General features: G+C 40.1%; 1 pseudogene; it reads right to left on the reverse strand.

Moving 5' to 3' along the window:
• Window positions 1-609: 609 nt before the first annotated feature.
• On the reverse strand, window positions 610-17,284 carry LOC141430323 (senecionine N-oxygenase-like; annotated as a pseudogene).
• Window positions 17,285-17,540: the final 256 nt, after the last annotated feature.

A 17,540-nucleotide genomic window follows, 5' to 3' on the forward strand; every position in this document is an offset into this window, starting at 1 on the left:
ATCCATGGTCCAATGCTGAACCGGCTGAGAATAGGTTTTGTCCTGCTTGAGGCTACATACCAAACATTATTCAGATGAGCACGTTTCCATTTACCTTGTACCGACATTTCAACATCAATAATTCCTTGGCCATATGCATACATATTTCGATCATCTCCCAGTCGTAAAAGCTCTTGGGTTATCGAATGGTGTGTAGCTTCTAAACCAATTGGCGCTTGACGTAATATGGTGAGATGCTCCTGAGTCAACTATCCAGTTTGAATTTGAATTATCAAGTCGAGATAGAAATGCATCACCATCATTCGAATGGCTTCGTTACCCTTATTCCGCTTCTTAAGCTTCTTCAGCAAAAAGCATTGTTTGTGAGTATGTCCAATTTTGTTGCAATGTGAACACTTGACTTTGTCTTTCTTCTTATATTGATAAAAGAGCATTTTCAGACGTAAAAGTGGAAGTAGAAGGTCTGGTATCCAAGTCTCCAAGACGTTGTTCATGAAGACGAAGACGCTCCATAAAAGTAGAAATACTTCTGTTCTCCTTAGGTACGGACTCCCAAGCATTCTTGAACTCAAGATATGGCTGAAGGCAATGTGTTAAGAATCCTGTTCATCAACAATGATTGCGGGAGAATCCTTCTTCCTTTAATTCGTCATTGAGTTGTTGCCACAATGCCTGCAGCTTAGAGACGTGCGTGGCAATGTCGTCAGCTTCATCTTTAGTGTAAGTGAACAGCTGGCAATACAACAAGTCTAGTCTTCTATCATTCTTCTGCTCGTATACTGAGTGAAGTATATCCCACATTTCCTTACCGGATTTAGCAGTGAGTATATGACGTTTAGGTTCTGCGGAGACGCTACAGCCGATGATAATTGGAGTAATGCGTCGCGTTCTTCATACTGGGTAAGTTTCCTTTGATAACTTGCAGTTTCGTCAGCCGACGCGTCTTTCTTTAGGGGTACAGAAGAGTTTCGACGCCTTTCACAACATCTTGCAATTTATGCATAGTTTAGTTGAAGGTTTATATCGAATTTCCATACCAACCAGTTTTCCAGTCCGCGTAGCTTTTCAATATTAAAGCGATCCAATTTTTGGACACTCATATTTGCAAAACACAAATTAAAAAGGTAAACTAATCCCAAAATAGAAGAATATTACTTATAAAAGGAATATTTGTAAAATTCCATAACCTAATGAAACAAATATTCTCAGAACCAAAATTTTGTATTGAAGTCTATCAACAAATCAAATCAATGTCAATCAAAACACAATATCTGATGGCCAGTTACAATGAGTTTCAACATTTCTGAATTTTAACCAATCAACAAGCACGTCTTTTGCAACCTCGAAATTTATTCGTATTTGAACCATAAGTCGTTTGGTTTTAGGTATGGCCACTTTTAGTGTGGAATTTGCTGTGAGCTACACTACGCTTCCCGACTTATTATTTGTTCGTGTAGCCGGGCTTTAAAAGTGTGCCAATTAATATCCTGACAGCATTTGATCATTTAATCTTTTCTTCTTGCAGGTGGTAGGACCTTGTGCAAGGTCCGCCCGGATTGCTACCACCAACTTGCTCTCTAATCCTGCCGTGAAGCAGCAGTGCTTGCGCTGTTCTGTTTCGGCGTGAAGAGTAAGAAAGCCGGTGAAATTACTGGCACTTGAGGAATCCCATCTTAGGCCTCTAGGTTGGCAACGCATCTGCAATACCCCTGGTGTTGCAGATATTTATGGGCGGTGGTCATCTTTTACTATCAGGAGACCCACTTGCTCGTTTGCCATCCAGTCGAATAAAAAAAAACTATTATAATTTTTGTTACAGCGAAATTAAAGCTTCATCGACACTATCAAAGATTCTGCCAGTGCTAGAAAAAGTAGAATAGAATATCGCCTACTAATTTGATTATTACGTTTCTACTTAACTGTCAAAAGTCGATTTCACACTGAAATCGCAACCACACGTGCTTGTGCACGACAGCGCTTCCACAAAGTAACACCTGGTTCGATAAATTAGGTGAAATTGGATGCACAAGATCAATTTCAAACGCAAGGCTTATAATTACCTGATCAGTCCCATCATATGGGTCTGCCGCTTGGTGTACCCCTCGCCAAGCGATCCAGCTTCTCCTGCTCCCAGTGCCTCGTCATCACCTCGCGGGACGGCAGCTTGAAGGTGCCGTTCATTGATCGTACGTAGTAGCGGACCTGAGGACACAGGGATGACTTTAATAATGACCAATCATCTTGCTTCAAGCCGTGGTGGCCGAGTGGTTTGACCTATGGCTCTCAAGCAGAGGATCTCTGGGTTTATCAAAATTCATGTGCGGAATTACATTTAATATTTACTACGAGCTTTACGGTGAAGGAAAACATCGTGAGGAAACCTGCACAAACCTGAGAAGCAATTCAATGGTGCGTGTGAAGTTCCCAATCCGCACTGGGCCCGCGTGGGAACTACTGCCCAAGCTCTCTCATCTAAGAGGAGGCCTGTGCCCAGCAGTGGGACGTGTATAGGCTGGGATGATCTTGCTTCTCTGTGGCAGCTAACTATCTTTTAGGGCCTACCCTACGCTAGCTGACTCGTTTGCTCGGCGCGGGTGGACGGCTATTGAATGACTCAACTTCCCATAACCTAACCAACAAAAAGTTGGATAACCTAACCTAACCAAAAAAGTTGGAAAACCCCCAACTTTGTCACTTCAAAGTTAAATATCTCAAAAACGGCTACACCGACATTGATGGAACATGTCTAAGAACCACCGTTAGAAAACCTGATTTCAAATTAAAAAAAAACCGCACTCAAATCGGTCCACCCGTTTACGAGCTACGGTGCCATAAACAGACAGACACAACACACACAGAGACACACAGACATACATAGCGGTCAAACTTATAACACCCCTCTTTTTGCGTCGGGGGTTAAAAAAAGATTCGTGTTGAGACACCGGCACCGGTTGATGGAAATATTATTTTCACCGTTTTTTGCAGTACTTAGGGTTTTTGTTACAATTTTTTTGAAGCCGGTCCAGGATATCATCTCATCACATCTGGTAAAACTAGCACTTCCAGTTTCTTACCTGAAGATCGAACATGGAGAACGCGCACACATAGTACGGCACCCCCACGAAGCACATGGAGGGGTGTTGTATGTTGACGAGATGCTTGTAGAGGGGCTCCACGCAGTTGTCGTCGACGACCACTCCGCACGACGCGTGGAGGAACGGGAAGTTGTAGAGGTAGCCTGGTGTACAAGGGAAGCATTTAATTATTGGTCCTTGGAAACTATGCAAATTAATTCAGGAGCCATTTTCTTTGTCGAAAAGTTTACCATTTAGGAGATTATCACCAGGGTTCGTAAAATACGAGTACTTAAAATATTTTTTTGTCAGTTGTCATAATTTATCATACGTCTTTTAGGTAAACGATTTTGCTCGCATTTTATAATCCCTGGCCATTGTACGGTACCTGAAGTTTATTTAAAGCTCTTTATTGTACATAAAAATACATAAATTTAACAGTTATTATGATAATAAGATGTACAAAGGCGAACTTATCTCTTAAGGGATATCCCTTGCCTAAGAGGTTCTCACGCAATAAGCTAGATTCCTAAAAATATTTATATGTAAATAGTTCGTTAGTAATATTTTCAACCAATATGGCCACGAGGCCCAAGAGGAAGAAAGAAAGAAAGAAAGAAAGAAAGAAAAGTTTATTTTGGCTCCAAAAATGTACCACCTAAAACTAAGACTAGAACTAGCACTAAAACTATGTGATAGGAGATGGCGGGACGACCTGAGCGCTTTTCAGCTCGATTGGCAGGTGCATGCTCATGATAGGGAAGAGTGGCGAAAGAAAGGGGAGGCCTTTGCCCAGCAGTGGGGCATATTACAGGCTACATATAAAAACTAATGGCCACGATTTGAATTTTTTGTCAATCAAATAAAAAATATGGACACATATAGCCGGTCTAAGCAGCGTTTCCACCAGAGATGTGAGAGGCTGTGTTACAAGGAATATGTTTTCCATTAACCAATAGAAACGCTTCATTTACCTCGCCTCGCTCCGCTCAGCTGTTTCCACTAGATTGTGCTGTGCGAGGACGTGTAAGTGAAGCATTCCTCGCAACACATCCCCGCGCATTATTGGTGAAAACGCTGCTTAAAGTTCCTTGTAAGGTCATAACTAGAAGCACTAGAACACTTTTCACTAAGGGCGACGTCACACTCAAATTTTGACGCGCTCTATCTTTGTATTTTTTTGTTTGATTGACAAATAATAAAATACGTGTCTATTATCACCAGTCCGTCAATAAAATATATTTTTTTACGTGCGGAACTACCAAATTAATTACAACTTAAATTGCTAATCTTGTACTTCAACCAATTTTGTACTTCATTGATATAAGGACTTCTACAAATAAAGCCTATATTAATCGATTATTCATTTACAATTAATCACTAACCGGTGCATAGGAACACCACATCAACTTCCTCTTCACTTCCATCAAGGAACACCGCCTGGTTTCCCTCCAGCCGCTCCACGTCTGGCTTCTGCACCAAGTTGTCCGGAAACACAGTCTTAGGCTGTTCCTTGAGGTGGTGGCTCAAGATAACCCTGGAAGCTACGGTGGTGACTTCCAGCGCGATGTCCATCCCTGAAGGTCCAGCGCCCACCACCAGGACTCGCTTGTTGGTGAAGATATCGGGGACCCGGTAGTCGTGGCTGTGCATGATGTCACCTGCGAAAGAGATAACAGCGTTTTGTGTGAAGTTAGGATTTTGTTACTTATTACTATTTTCAATTCAAGTATCATGTTTTCAAGTAACTATAAGTTCTGTAGGTAGGTACCATCAGCCGAATATGTGGTCCACCACGGTAAAGTTGATAATCGTTTGCATGTCATAAAACAATAATGCCAATAGACGTATCTGTTAACTTGAAAGTTCGACCTTAGCGACATATTCATTTCATAGGAACTTGTTTAAAAATTGATAGACCACTTATTTGGCTGATTGTACACAGGATTGCTTAGCTTGCGATATGGCTAGCTACGAGTATACTGTCAGTAGCCTCAGTAGTCTCTCGCAGCTGTTAGTAATAAACGGAGTCAAGTTTCAAGACTTTCTCATTTGACTCAGAAGTAACTACAATAAAAAGATCAACCCTAAAGTTCTCTGAACCGCATTTTTTAGTTTTGTTATTCATAATTGACCGTAGCGGCGTAAAATGTGTTAAACTTTCGCGATTCTCATTGCAGAAAGACGACCACTGCTGAAAGGCCTTCCTCGTTTACTAATATTACAAGTGAGATAATCGCGACTATATGTTGGGAGAATTACCTCGCTGCTCGATTACATTGCTGAATGTCCGAGAAATAAGTTGTCGGTGCTGGAACATCAAGTGCGGCTGAACGAATGTGATACCCCACACTTCAGTCTACACGTGATCACGGCCAAATAAGATGGGAGTGATATTAGTTATTATTCAAAAACATTTTTAGCAGTTCAGGAAAACAATGTTTCATTTTACCTCTTGTCCAAAAAATACAACGACATATCCAGAATTTTCACAGCTTGTCAGTATAATCACCTTGGAACTCCTTAAGCCCTGGTATGTTCGGGATGAACGGTGTATTGTAGTGACCGTTGCAGACGAACACGTAGTCATACTCCCTGGTCTCTGAGACCCCGGTCTCCAGACTCTTGAAGGTGACGTCCCAGACCTCACCGGTGGCAGTGGCTCGGGGCTTGACGAATTGGACGTGGTGCTTGAACTGTGAAAGGCAAAGTTGGAGTCAGTGGAGGAAGGAGTGAGATAAAAGGGCTGAGATTTAAGACAAGCCATAAAAGGTTTCCTTATTAAGAACTGGTCATCCTTATCATCATATCAGCCGTAGGACGTCCACTGTTGGACATAGGGCTGCGCCATAGACCTCCAGTTGCTTCGGTAGGAAGCGGCATGTATCTACTGAGGTTGCGAAAGTTTCTGTAGATATACGGATTTTAGGCCTTATGCCCTACGGGAATGATTGGCTAATCTACTTAGGTAATCCTTTATCTATTGAAGATAACAAAATCAACAATTCACATTTAGTTATTTATTCAATTAACTGGGCTAAAGTGTAGAACGTAAATAGTGACAGAATTTCGTTAAATAAAAAAAATTGAATGCCAATCTTTTTTTAAATTTGCCTTCGTTTTTTACTGCCATTGCGCCCTGTCCTCGGCTAGACGCATCCAGCTTCTACCAGTTTCCTTTTTCGCAGATCGTCACTCCACCTGGCCGGAGGGCGTCCTACGCTGATCAGACTCTATCTAACTTTGAATAACATTTAAAGATTTAGGTGCAGCCGAATAAACCTTTATAAGTTTTTTTTTATTAGACTGGATGGAAAACGAGCATCCTTCCTGATGGTAAGAGATCACCACCGCCTATAAACATCTACAACACCAGGGGTAATGCAGATGCGTTGCCAACCTAGAGGCCTAAGATGATGCCAGTAATTTCACCGGCTATCTTACTCTCCACGCCGAAACACAACAGTACAAGCACTGCTGCTTCACGGCAGGATTAACTAGCAAGATGGTGGTAGCAATCCGGGCGGACCTTGCACAAGGTCCTACCACCTGCAAAATAAGTGTAGAACTGTGGATTTTTCTTCAGATTATTTACGGATTTCAACGGATTTTTTGTCTCAAGATTTACATGAAATAGATCTGGCAACAGCGGTGTAGCCTTTACCTATCTGAAGGGTCCACGGAAAGAACATGCCTAGTCACATTTTTTTAAAATTGAGATTTTAATCTCAAAATGTAGAGCTCACAAAGTACTATGACTTACCATAGAATTAAATAATCTGAAAACAATCAAAAATCTATTTTTTGATCTTTTAAATAAATGGTAACCATATTAATTGTTCGTGATGACTAACTTTCAAACCGCTACAACTCAAAAAGTTGCTTAGGTGACTAGACACGTTCTTTCCGTGGACCCTTCATCTATAATTAACTTACTTTAATGTGTTGTGTGACTCCATGTTTGTCCGCATAGAGCTGGAGGAAGGCGAGCATGTCCTTCGCAGGGAGGTAGGACTTGTCGCTCTCTGGGATCGGGAAGTCAGGGAACCCCATGATCTCCTTGGGCAGGTTCGTCCTGGAATAAAAAATTGCAACATTGGGTCAGAGAGTCAGAGACGATGTTGTAACGTTTTTTCGTTGGCCTGAAACACGCCATCTTTGATCTTGGTCAAAGTATATAATGGTTCCTGACCACAATGACTTTCGTACTCATGTCATGGAGACATTTTCTGTGAAATAGAATGTACAATGGATCGTGATTGAGTTGGTTTGTGACGTGATATATCAGACAAAACAAAAGGTACTTATTTAAATTGCTAAATATTTTTTATTTCAAATATCGGAATAGACGAGACAAAGAATTGATCATCGGTATAGGAATGAAGCCGTGGTGGCCTAGTGGTTTGACCTATCGCCTCTCAAGCAGTGGGTTCAAACCCCGGCTCGCACCTCTGTTTTCGAAATTGCATTTGAAATTTACCACGAGCTTTGCGGTGAAGGAAAACATCGTGAGGAAACCTGCATAACCTACGAAGCAATTCAATGGTGCGTGTGAAGTTCCCAATCCGCACTGGGTCGGCGTGGGAACTATGGCCCAAGCCCTCTTGTTCTGAGAGGAGGCCTGTGCCCAGCAGTGGAACGTATATAGGCTGGGATGAGCCTTTGCTCTTTAGCTGTAGTCGTTGTATTTTTATGACTAGTAACAACGTCAGTCATGAGACTGATGCCTAGCCCAGTGGCTAATTCAATCAAACAGCACGGACGGCCGACAGTTGATACCTGCTACTACATTATCCTATTCTGCCCCATGTTTTCGGCATATAGCTATAATAATAATAATAATAATAAATCGTTTATTTACTCCACCACATTCCAGTAATACAATTGATAAATTTACACATTACAGTTGCAATTAGATATAAGACTTGTGCGGTGGAGACTGGTGCCTGAACTAGGGGAAACCTGTATGTCAGATCACCAGGCCTCCGAACCCCAGATGTCTGCAGCTACAGAGGTTATGTTATAGTTAGAACTTAGGAGAATTATTTAACATGTGAAGTATACAAATAAAAAAACGAAATAAAAAAGTAAGTACAAAAATAATAATAATAAAAAAGTGTGTGCGTGTGTGTGTGCGTATGCGTGTGATGTGTGTGTGTGTGTGTGTGTGTGTGTGTGTGTGTGTGTGTGTGTGTGTGTGTGTGTGTGTGTGTGTGTGTGTGTGTGTGTGTGTGTGTGTGCGTACTCTATTTGTTAGGTTATGGACTAAATTATACAATTGGAACCAAAAGTTTTTCAGTTGCACTGTAATCAAGCGTGAGGAGCCAGTTTTTAACAGTATTTTTGCAGGATAATTTTGCCAAGGGATAAATATTTAATGCCGAATTTACTCTATTGTACAGAAAACTGCCAAGGTAACAGAAAAATCTATGCGTAAAACGAGTGTTAAATTTTTTTATTGGACAGGTAAGGCACCTTTTACGTTTGTTAGAGATTAGGCCTGAGTCATAGGGTAGTAGCGAGTGTTTTCTTAGAATAATATGTAAAATGAACAATTGCCGAACTGTTAGAACTTTGCAATTCTTGTAGAGGTCAATAGTCGGATAAAGAAACGGTAGGAAAGAACTCACTTTGAGGATAGCTCTTTGGGCCCTTTCCAGTTGCAATAAATAAGTTTTATGTGCACCACCCCAGGAAGAGATACAATACGATAGAATAGACTGGACTAGGGCAAAGTAAACAGTCTTTAGTACATTTTTGTCTGCTATATGACGGAGGTTTTTAAAAATGTATATTAATTTTCGTGTTCTTGCTGAGAGTTGTTTAATATGTTCTTGAAAGTTTAGTTTGTCGTCGATAATGACGCCGAGGTATTTAATATTCGATGTTTTTTCAATCCTCAAACAATCACAGCAAGTTAGCCGGGGGTTAAGGCAGGTATGAGCTATGATGTAGAATGGCGATAGGTCCATATGAATATCAGCCTTCATAGAAAATGTCATGAATTTAGTCTTCTCAATATTAAGTGAAAGTATGTTTTGATTCAACCAATCAGTTACTACATCGAATCCACTCTGTGCATGCTGAAAGACCTCACTCCATGTGCTTCCCCGAAAAATCAGGGCAGTATCATCTGCGAAGGTAATAACTTCTCCGTTCTTCAGCTGTAACTGGCACAGGTCGTTAATATATGTCAGGAAGAGAGTTGGACCAAGGATACTACCCTGGGGGACGCCGAAGGTCACATGCATCCCCTCACTAGCATATTCTCCAACCTTAACATACTGCGTGCGATCAGACAAGTAGTCCTTGAAGAGTTGCAGTTGGAGACCTCGGACACCTATTCTTTCCAGCTTCGTTATAAGGAGGGGGATCGAGACCGTGTCAAAGGCTTTGGCGAGATCCAAAAATATAGCTATAGATTTTTGTTTCTTATCTAGGTTGTTTACTATATGGTCAGTCAACTGATGTACAGCGTCTGAGGTTGATTTGCCTGCTCTAAAGCCAAATTGAGAAGGTGAGACTAAGTTATTGTTTTCCAGATAATTAACTAGTCGGGAATTCATGATGCGTTCTAATATTTTAGAGAGCGCGGGAAGAATGGAAATAGGCCTATAGTTATTGACACAGTCTCGGTCACCCTTCTTATGAACCGGAACTATTTGAGCTTTTTTAAAAAGTCGCGGAAAAACTCCACTTGACAATGCTAGATTGCATACATGAGTAATAGATGGAATAAGGAAGTTTTTGTATTTTTTAATAAACTGTCCAGAGATTTTATCCCATCCCACGGCACAGTCCGATCGCAGGTTACGTATAACAATGTCAATTTCATTTTCATCGACGGGGAGCATTCCCATGGAAAAAGGGCATTTTTGAGCTTCAGTGCTATTAGGTACGTCAGTCAACCTATTTGGGATTTTTTCAGCGAGAGATTTACCGACATTTGCAAAAAAACTGTTCACCTTATTTATCGAAGTTAGCGGGTTGGCTGTAGCGATTAGTTCAAAAGGTATGTCTTTTTGCTTTGAGGTGTAAGTGATATCTTTGATGGTCTCCCAAAGCTTTTTAAGATTTGACCCTGCTTTACTTATCTCACTTTTTTCATATTCTCTTTTAAGTTTTTTTAATAGCGAATTACAAAAATTTCGATATCTTCTGTAAGTCGCCTTTAATATTTCGTTATCTGGCGTTATTTTCAATTTTTTATGTAAGTTATCGCGATTTCTTATGCATTTAAGCAAACCTGGTGAGATCCATGGCTTTTTAATTCTTTTCCGATTTGAAATATTTACTACTCTGGTATTAGTTTCAATAATCTTAGTCAATGAATTAACTAGGTAACAGGTCGCGGCGTTTACATCCTGCATGTTCAATATTGGTTTTAGGTCTAATTTTTGCATATCCTGATCCATTTTTATGTCATCAGTTCGCTGAATTACTGATTTACCCCGTTTATTGCATGATACACTGTGTAGAAACAAGATGACACATTCATGGTCAGTAATAGACGAGTTCACGACACAGCAATGAGCAGTTTGCTTAGTCTTGAGCATTATGTGGTCAAGACAGGTTTTGCTACGAGTTGGAAGGTTGTGGGCTGGTAGGAGGCCATGCGAAACAATTAGATTTAGATAGGTCGGAGCTCGTGTGTCTGAGCTACATTCAGTAATATCAATATTTAAGTCCCCAGCTAGAATGATATTCTGGTAAGTTGAGTATTTAACAAGAAGTGAATTTAGAGATTCTACAAAATTAGCTATATTTCTTTGGCTGGGAGGGCGATAGATGGCGAAAATTATTGTGTTATTGTTTATTTTTATTAGTAAACAATTTGCATCTAAGAGTTGAGGTTCATCTACAGATACTGTTACATTTTTCTTGCAATATACCACGACTCCCTCATTTTGGGTTTTGTTATTTTTTGTGCTGTAGTAGTTGTAGTCGCCCAAGGTGGGAATTTGTCGAGTAGAGGGCAACCAGCATTCTGTCAAGATAATAGCATCCCATGATATTTCAGATCTAGATAGTAAGGTAAGCAAACCTGAAAAATTGCAGGAAATACTTCTAATATTTTGTGAGAGTATTTTGAGACTTTGTTCGGGTTTTTGCAAAAGTGAGTTACAGTCTTCTAAGTCACACGTCATCGAATGGGCTACCATTATCGAATCTAAATCGTTACTTAATAAGTTTTGATTATCCACAATAAACAGATTGGATCAAGTGGGTGTTGTAGGTAGTCGAAAAATGACGTTTTAATTTGGTAGGATAATAATACGGTGTTATAATAATTGAGATTGTTTTGAGGTGTTTGGGTTGTTGTAGGAAGAAAATAAACATTACATATTCCAATTGGTGTCTTGTTGTGTTGCAACATGGGAATTTAAACGTGACCAACATTGTTTTATATTTAGTTTTAGTGACGAGATTTGTATAGCAGTGAGACAATTGTTTTGGTGTATAAAAGTGTGTTGTGATTTCCTTTGAAAGGTATAGGTAAGTGTTTATGTGAATATGTTGTGCATGTATATTATGTATTATTTTTAGTGTTTCTGTACACATGTGTTTATGATTTTGTATGGAGTAACGAGTGAAATCCAATTTTACAGCAACCAGATATATAGCATAGTTGTGTGCAAATTGTATTGTGCCACTTATTAAATAAAAACAGTAATAAAAAACAAATTTTAACATGCAAACGTAACATAGTCACTTCAGTTTACCAATGTCTTTATCAGATTCGATCAGTATAGCTGGCGCGCCATCTCTTAGACGAATGTACACTTTTCCATATGAAGTCCAGCTGGTGGCATATTCATGGGTTTTCTTGTACTGCCTGGCTAGGTAAAATAAATGTTGCGCCTTAGGTGTTAGGAATTCTGCAATGTAGATCGGTTTGCTAGGGCCTGGCAATTCGATGAGGGATGTATTAAGTTTAGGTCTCCCTTGGGCCTTATTAAAATTAATACAGGATCGCAATAAATTGTCCTTCATAAATGTAGTGAATTCACTATTACGGAACAGTTTGATTCGTTTTTGGATTTGAGGCGGAAAGTATTTCGTATATCCGAGTTCTGTATGGGTTGCTGAAGTGAAGCGGCTAATTTTATTACCAGATTTGTTAAAGAGTGTTTGTTTTCACCCTGTATTTTTGGTATATTCCTGATTTCAAGAGAGGTTGCTCTCGACTTCCTTTCAGAGTATTCAATTTGTTGTTCAAGCGATGTGATTTTGTCTTTAAATGATTTATTTTCCTGTTGTAAGTCGGCTAATTTACTGACTAGTTCATCGTATTTATGGGATATAAACTCCATTGATTTTTTTATTTCAGTGTTTTGGGATATGACTGAAGCTAAGGACGTTGTCAGTGCATCAAATTTGGCATCTTGCTTTTGACAATAATCGGAGAATAATTGTTTTATTTCCGGCAGAAATGGAGTCATTGCCGTCCAAGGCTGGCACGTCAGTTTTCTTTTAACACGCCTTGTAATCTTGTTTAAATTGTCAGCAGAGTTTATTTCCGATTCGACAGAGTCATGCATAGTGGGATCAGAAGCATAGTGCTGCAGGTGAGATGAAGAGAGAGATTCTCTGTTGATTTAGTCGGTGTATCTTAGCTGTATCTTATCTATGATATTATAAGGGGCTGTTTCACCATCCATTGATTAGTGTTAACTGGCGGTTAGGTGTGATGCCGTCTCTATTTGTTTTGTTCGAATAGACGGAGACGGCATCACATTTAACCGTCGGTTAACACTAATCCATGGATGGTGAAACAGCCCCTAAATGTGCGTATCGGATGGTACCAACAGTGACTATGGACGCGTTCGTGTAACGTTAAACTTAGTTGCAGAAAAGTGTATAAAGATTTTTATGAATGTGTTTTACTTATAATGTATCAACAGATGTTGAAACGAGAAGGGCTGACCGTAGGACTAAAGTGATGGGAGAAAGCACGGAAGAAGAAGAAAAACAGATTTCAAGCTTATTATTGCTTGCGGCTTCAAGCTATAGATAGACTATGCCTTGAACTCAATGTCCAACTTGAACTACCTTCACAGTTCGATCTCCATTTCAATGCCAGTTCTTATCGACAGTTTATGAGCTTCAGGGTTCAAGGGTTTGTATATCGATTGTTGTAAACCTATACATTATGCTGGGATAAATAAAAATACCTTGTGAAAGATTGCCTTTGCACCGTCGTGTTTAGTAAAAAAAAAACAAGATGCCAGAGACTATTACTGTTTTGTCGGACAGGTCACTTAAAAGTGGGGACGACTTTATAGTTAAAGACCCAGTGTGTTTTCTGCATGAATATTCTACACGAAGTTCCAAAGTTTTAAATAGTAAACTATCGTGACACCAGTTTACACACCGGATGATCCTTTGACATCATCATGTCAGCTGAAAGACATCCACTGCTGGACATAGGCCTCCCCCAATTAAGGCTCGTCAAATCGTTTGACAGTTTCAGGTCTATTCGAGATCCTAAGCCATCAGAGGACCGCAAGGCGCAAAGCTCTTTGTACGTGAGTAATCTGGTGGCTTGCATTAATAAATCGAGTTTAGCTCGACATGTTTCGGGCTAATCCATAGCCCTTCGTCTTCGGAGCAACGCGACTCAGCGGCTGCTGCAACACGCGCACTGCGCGCCGCCGCTCTGCACGCGCGACTACCCGACGAAACTGACACCGGCACACAACTACCCGCGTTTTCATCATCATCCGGGTGAGTTATCCGGGTCATTATATTTAATATGAGTGAGTCTCACGGTAGTTTCTGGTTCAAAATTGCATTAATAAAGTCTTAAAAGTAAACAGGATGATGATGGAGAAAAGGGTAAAGCGTAGATAAAAGACGAAATAATAGAGTTAAGAAAGTTAGTTACTTATAGGACTGATGATGAACTTAATTGAATTATAGTAAAACAGTAAAATATAATTGAGACGATACCTAGGCCCTGATACACTAGGCATTTATCACACCAAATTAAAAGCCAAATTTTAAACCAAATCAAACATTTTAAACAAATGAAGGTAAATAGAAGTTTTCAAAAAGCGACTCTAGCAGATCCTCGTGGGGACATAACAACATTACAGTAACGTTATTAACAGGCAGAGTTACAACGAGACAAAGTACCTAGTCCTAAAATATCGACCAGATATTCCTTAGACTTTTTGCCTGGATATTATTGTCCTGACAAGTCTTAGGTAAGACAATAATCTTTATGCATCGACTATAGACCACTGGCCACCTAATGTCAGACCTGTGGAAGAAAACGTTTTGATCACACCTGCGCTGCGGTTATAGCAGCGATCTTTAAGGCGTTAAACTTAAACATCGCTTCCGAATGGAATGGGAAGTGGTCGAAACTGATAGACGTTGAGTGGCAGCGTTAATGATTTTGATCTTTATGGCCAGCCACTGGAAACCCTTTTGTATAACTGACATAATTCTTGTTGATGTTCTAGAACATTTCGCTAGAAAAGCGTGCGAATTTTATTTATTAAACAGGAACTAAAGATGGTTGAAGTACTTATCCCGTCTATGATGACACAATGCAAGTTTTTCTCATGTCTGATTACTTCATGCGGTAAAAAGTCGTATCGCGATAGCCTTCGACCTTGGAACGTCTATTGCTTACAAATGTCTTCGAGAATGTTCGGATAATGCGTGTGAGTGAACTCCGGGTGACAATAACGTAGCACACTAGCATTTGAATTTAAAACAGACATCGATCATTTTTAGGGTTCTGTACCCAAAGGGTGCCAACAGAACCCTATTACTGAGACTCCGCTGTCTGTCTGTCCGTCCGTCTGTCACAGGGCTCTATCTAGTGAGTCGTAATAGTAGACACTTGAAATTGTCACAGATTATGTACTACTGTGGCCGCTATAACAACAAATACTAAAAACAGAATAAAAAAATATTTAAGGGGTTCCCATACAACAAACGTGATTGTTTTGCCGTTTTTTGCTTGATATTAATAACGGCAACAGGTAGATTCTTTCCCAGAACCTTTAGTTATATAATCACTTTAAAAATAAATAATTAAATTTAAATAAAATAAATATTCAAGGGCGGCTCCCATACTTACAACAAACTTTATTTTATGCCGTTTTTTGCTAATGTCTAATGTTGTATAGATATTATAGATAATGGTATGGAACCCATCGTGCGCGAGTGCGACTCGAACTTGGACGGTTTTTTTATAATAAACTGATCAGCTATTAACCCTTATCTTATCTAATGGAAAGTTCAGATGAGGGCAGTAACGGCTTTTTTCTAGCCTTGAAGAGTCCTAGGTTTGTATCTATCTGGCAACATCGTCGATGTCTCACGCTTCATCATCATTATCTCAGCCTATATATGTCCCACTGCTGGGCACAGGCCTCCTCTCAGAAGAAGAGGGCTTGGGCCATAGTTCCCACGCGGGCCCAGTGCCAATTGGGAACTTCACACGCACCATTGAATTGCTTCGCAGGTTTGTGCAGGTTTATGTCTCACGCTTAGTAAGTGTAAAGAAAGGGATGCTAAGTGTCCTGCCAACGACAAGAATAGAGATAGAACGGTAGCGGAAACAGAATCAGCAAAGATCAATCAGAATCAGAAATTATAAGAACACATCTTAGGCTCACAGCAAAAAACAAAGCAAGCAGGAACAAAAGAAACTTAGCTATGACTTATAATTTACTTTTACTGCGCCTTGTCTTGTGTAAGGTGTATATAGTGTATAGTATACTAAAGGGCTTTCCTAAATCTTATCTAGTTAAAACATTGTTCACGTAGCACGTATAAATCTCGTGTAATATTTATCTCACTATTTCTGCATTATGACTACTATATTTAAGTGCTCACAACTAGAGTGGTTGATGTACACTTGACCCAGCATATGGTAGTTTAGTTGGGTTCTTATCGGCTACTTTCTGTATAATAGGTACAATTCGTTACATAAACTAACAAAAGATGACTGGAAAATGCTTGATTCTTACAATATGGGAGACGCCATTACGCAATAATTGTTAATAGTAAGCACATAAATACCTACTTTTGTCTTAAAGCTATATACTTACAGTCGGCTATGTGCACCCGCGCGCACGTCTCAGTAGCAAACAGCCTAAAAAGCAACGTTCCTAACCTATTTGCGGCAGAAATTTGAAAAATATATACTTATAGGTTTGGTTAAGTTAGAGTTGCGTCAAGGCGCGAAGCGGAATAGGAGCTCCGCGAAGCGTCGACGCTCCATCGACACTGGCCGCATTACCTGTCTGAACCGCTATTCTTACTCTTTGAAAGAGGTAAGTACAGTCACAAGCATTAATATCTGCCACAGCGGAGCGTGCAAAAATATCTGACACGTCCTTCCGGCCCTGCTAGAAACAGAGTTGTACTTTATTGCTCTGGGTCCCTTTGAGGCGAGACCAGAACCACACAAGCAGTTAAATATTCAACAGAATACCTGCTGAGCTGGCAACGTTGCATTTTTGTTAGTTTTTCTCAACTATCCCATAAAAATTGAATGAAAATTAAAAATGTGGTCTGTTAGATACAACTGTAATTTAAAAGTTAATGTGTCTACTGCAATAATTATTCGTGAATTTCGTGATAGACTTTTATATTCTTTAAAAACGATCAAATGTTTATTAACGGTTTTTAAAGAAAATAAAAGTATCACGAATAATTATAATTATTACTCCTATAAATAGGAGTAGACACATTAACTTATATATTAAGAACAGTTCTAACGGACCACATTTTTAATTTTCATTAAATTTTTATGGAATAATCGAGAAACACTAACAAAAATGCAACGTTGCCAGCTCAGCAGGTATAAACGCTCTTAAGGGATTACAACAAAGTAATGCGTGGTCCGGCTACACGCTTAATCATACTTGTGAAAATTCCAATTTGCACAAGCAAGCATGTGCGTTAAGTCGGCAAAACGGTATACCATCAATCAAGCGATACAAACTTGTATGCTCAGACGTACCTCAAACTCTTATACATGCTGGTATGTATGGGCAGCCCGAAGTCGTCGTACCCCGTGTCCTCAGTGTAGACCCAGGTGCCGCCGACCTGTCCGGCCTGTTCCAGCACGTCTACCGCGCTAACGCTCGGCTCGGCGAGCAGGTGCCGCGCGGCGCATAAACCGGCGGCGCCGGCGCCGATCACGCAGGCTCGGGACATCGCTGGAATTAACAAGAGGGGGGAATTACTATGAAGCCTGTCAATTTTACTACCGGAGAAGGGACGTGCTATGAAACCGAAAACTTCGTTAGGTGCTGTAAACCCACATGTGCGGTTGGTTATATGCCTGAAAAAATATTACATCAAAACTGTGCGACAGTCACGAAACTATAAGAACAATATGGCAACGCTTGGGTTGGTGTATCATAAAAAAAACACGCACCACGGAATCTTGAGGAATGGGACTTTGAGACATTGAGAGTTCCCGCAGGATAGGAG

This window comes from Choristoneura fumiferana, chromosome 8 (assembly GCF_025370935.1).
Source record: "Choristoneura fumiferana chromosome 8, NRCan_CFum_1, whole genome shotgun sequence".
NCBI classification, from domain to species: Eukaryota; Metazoa; Arthropoda; class Insecta; order Lepidoptera; family Tortricidae; genus Choristoneura; species Choristoneura fumiferana.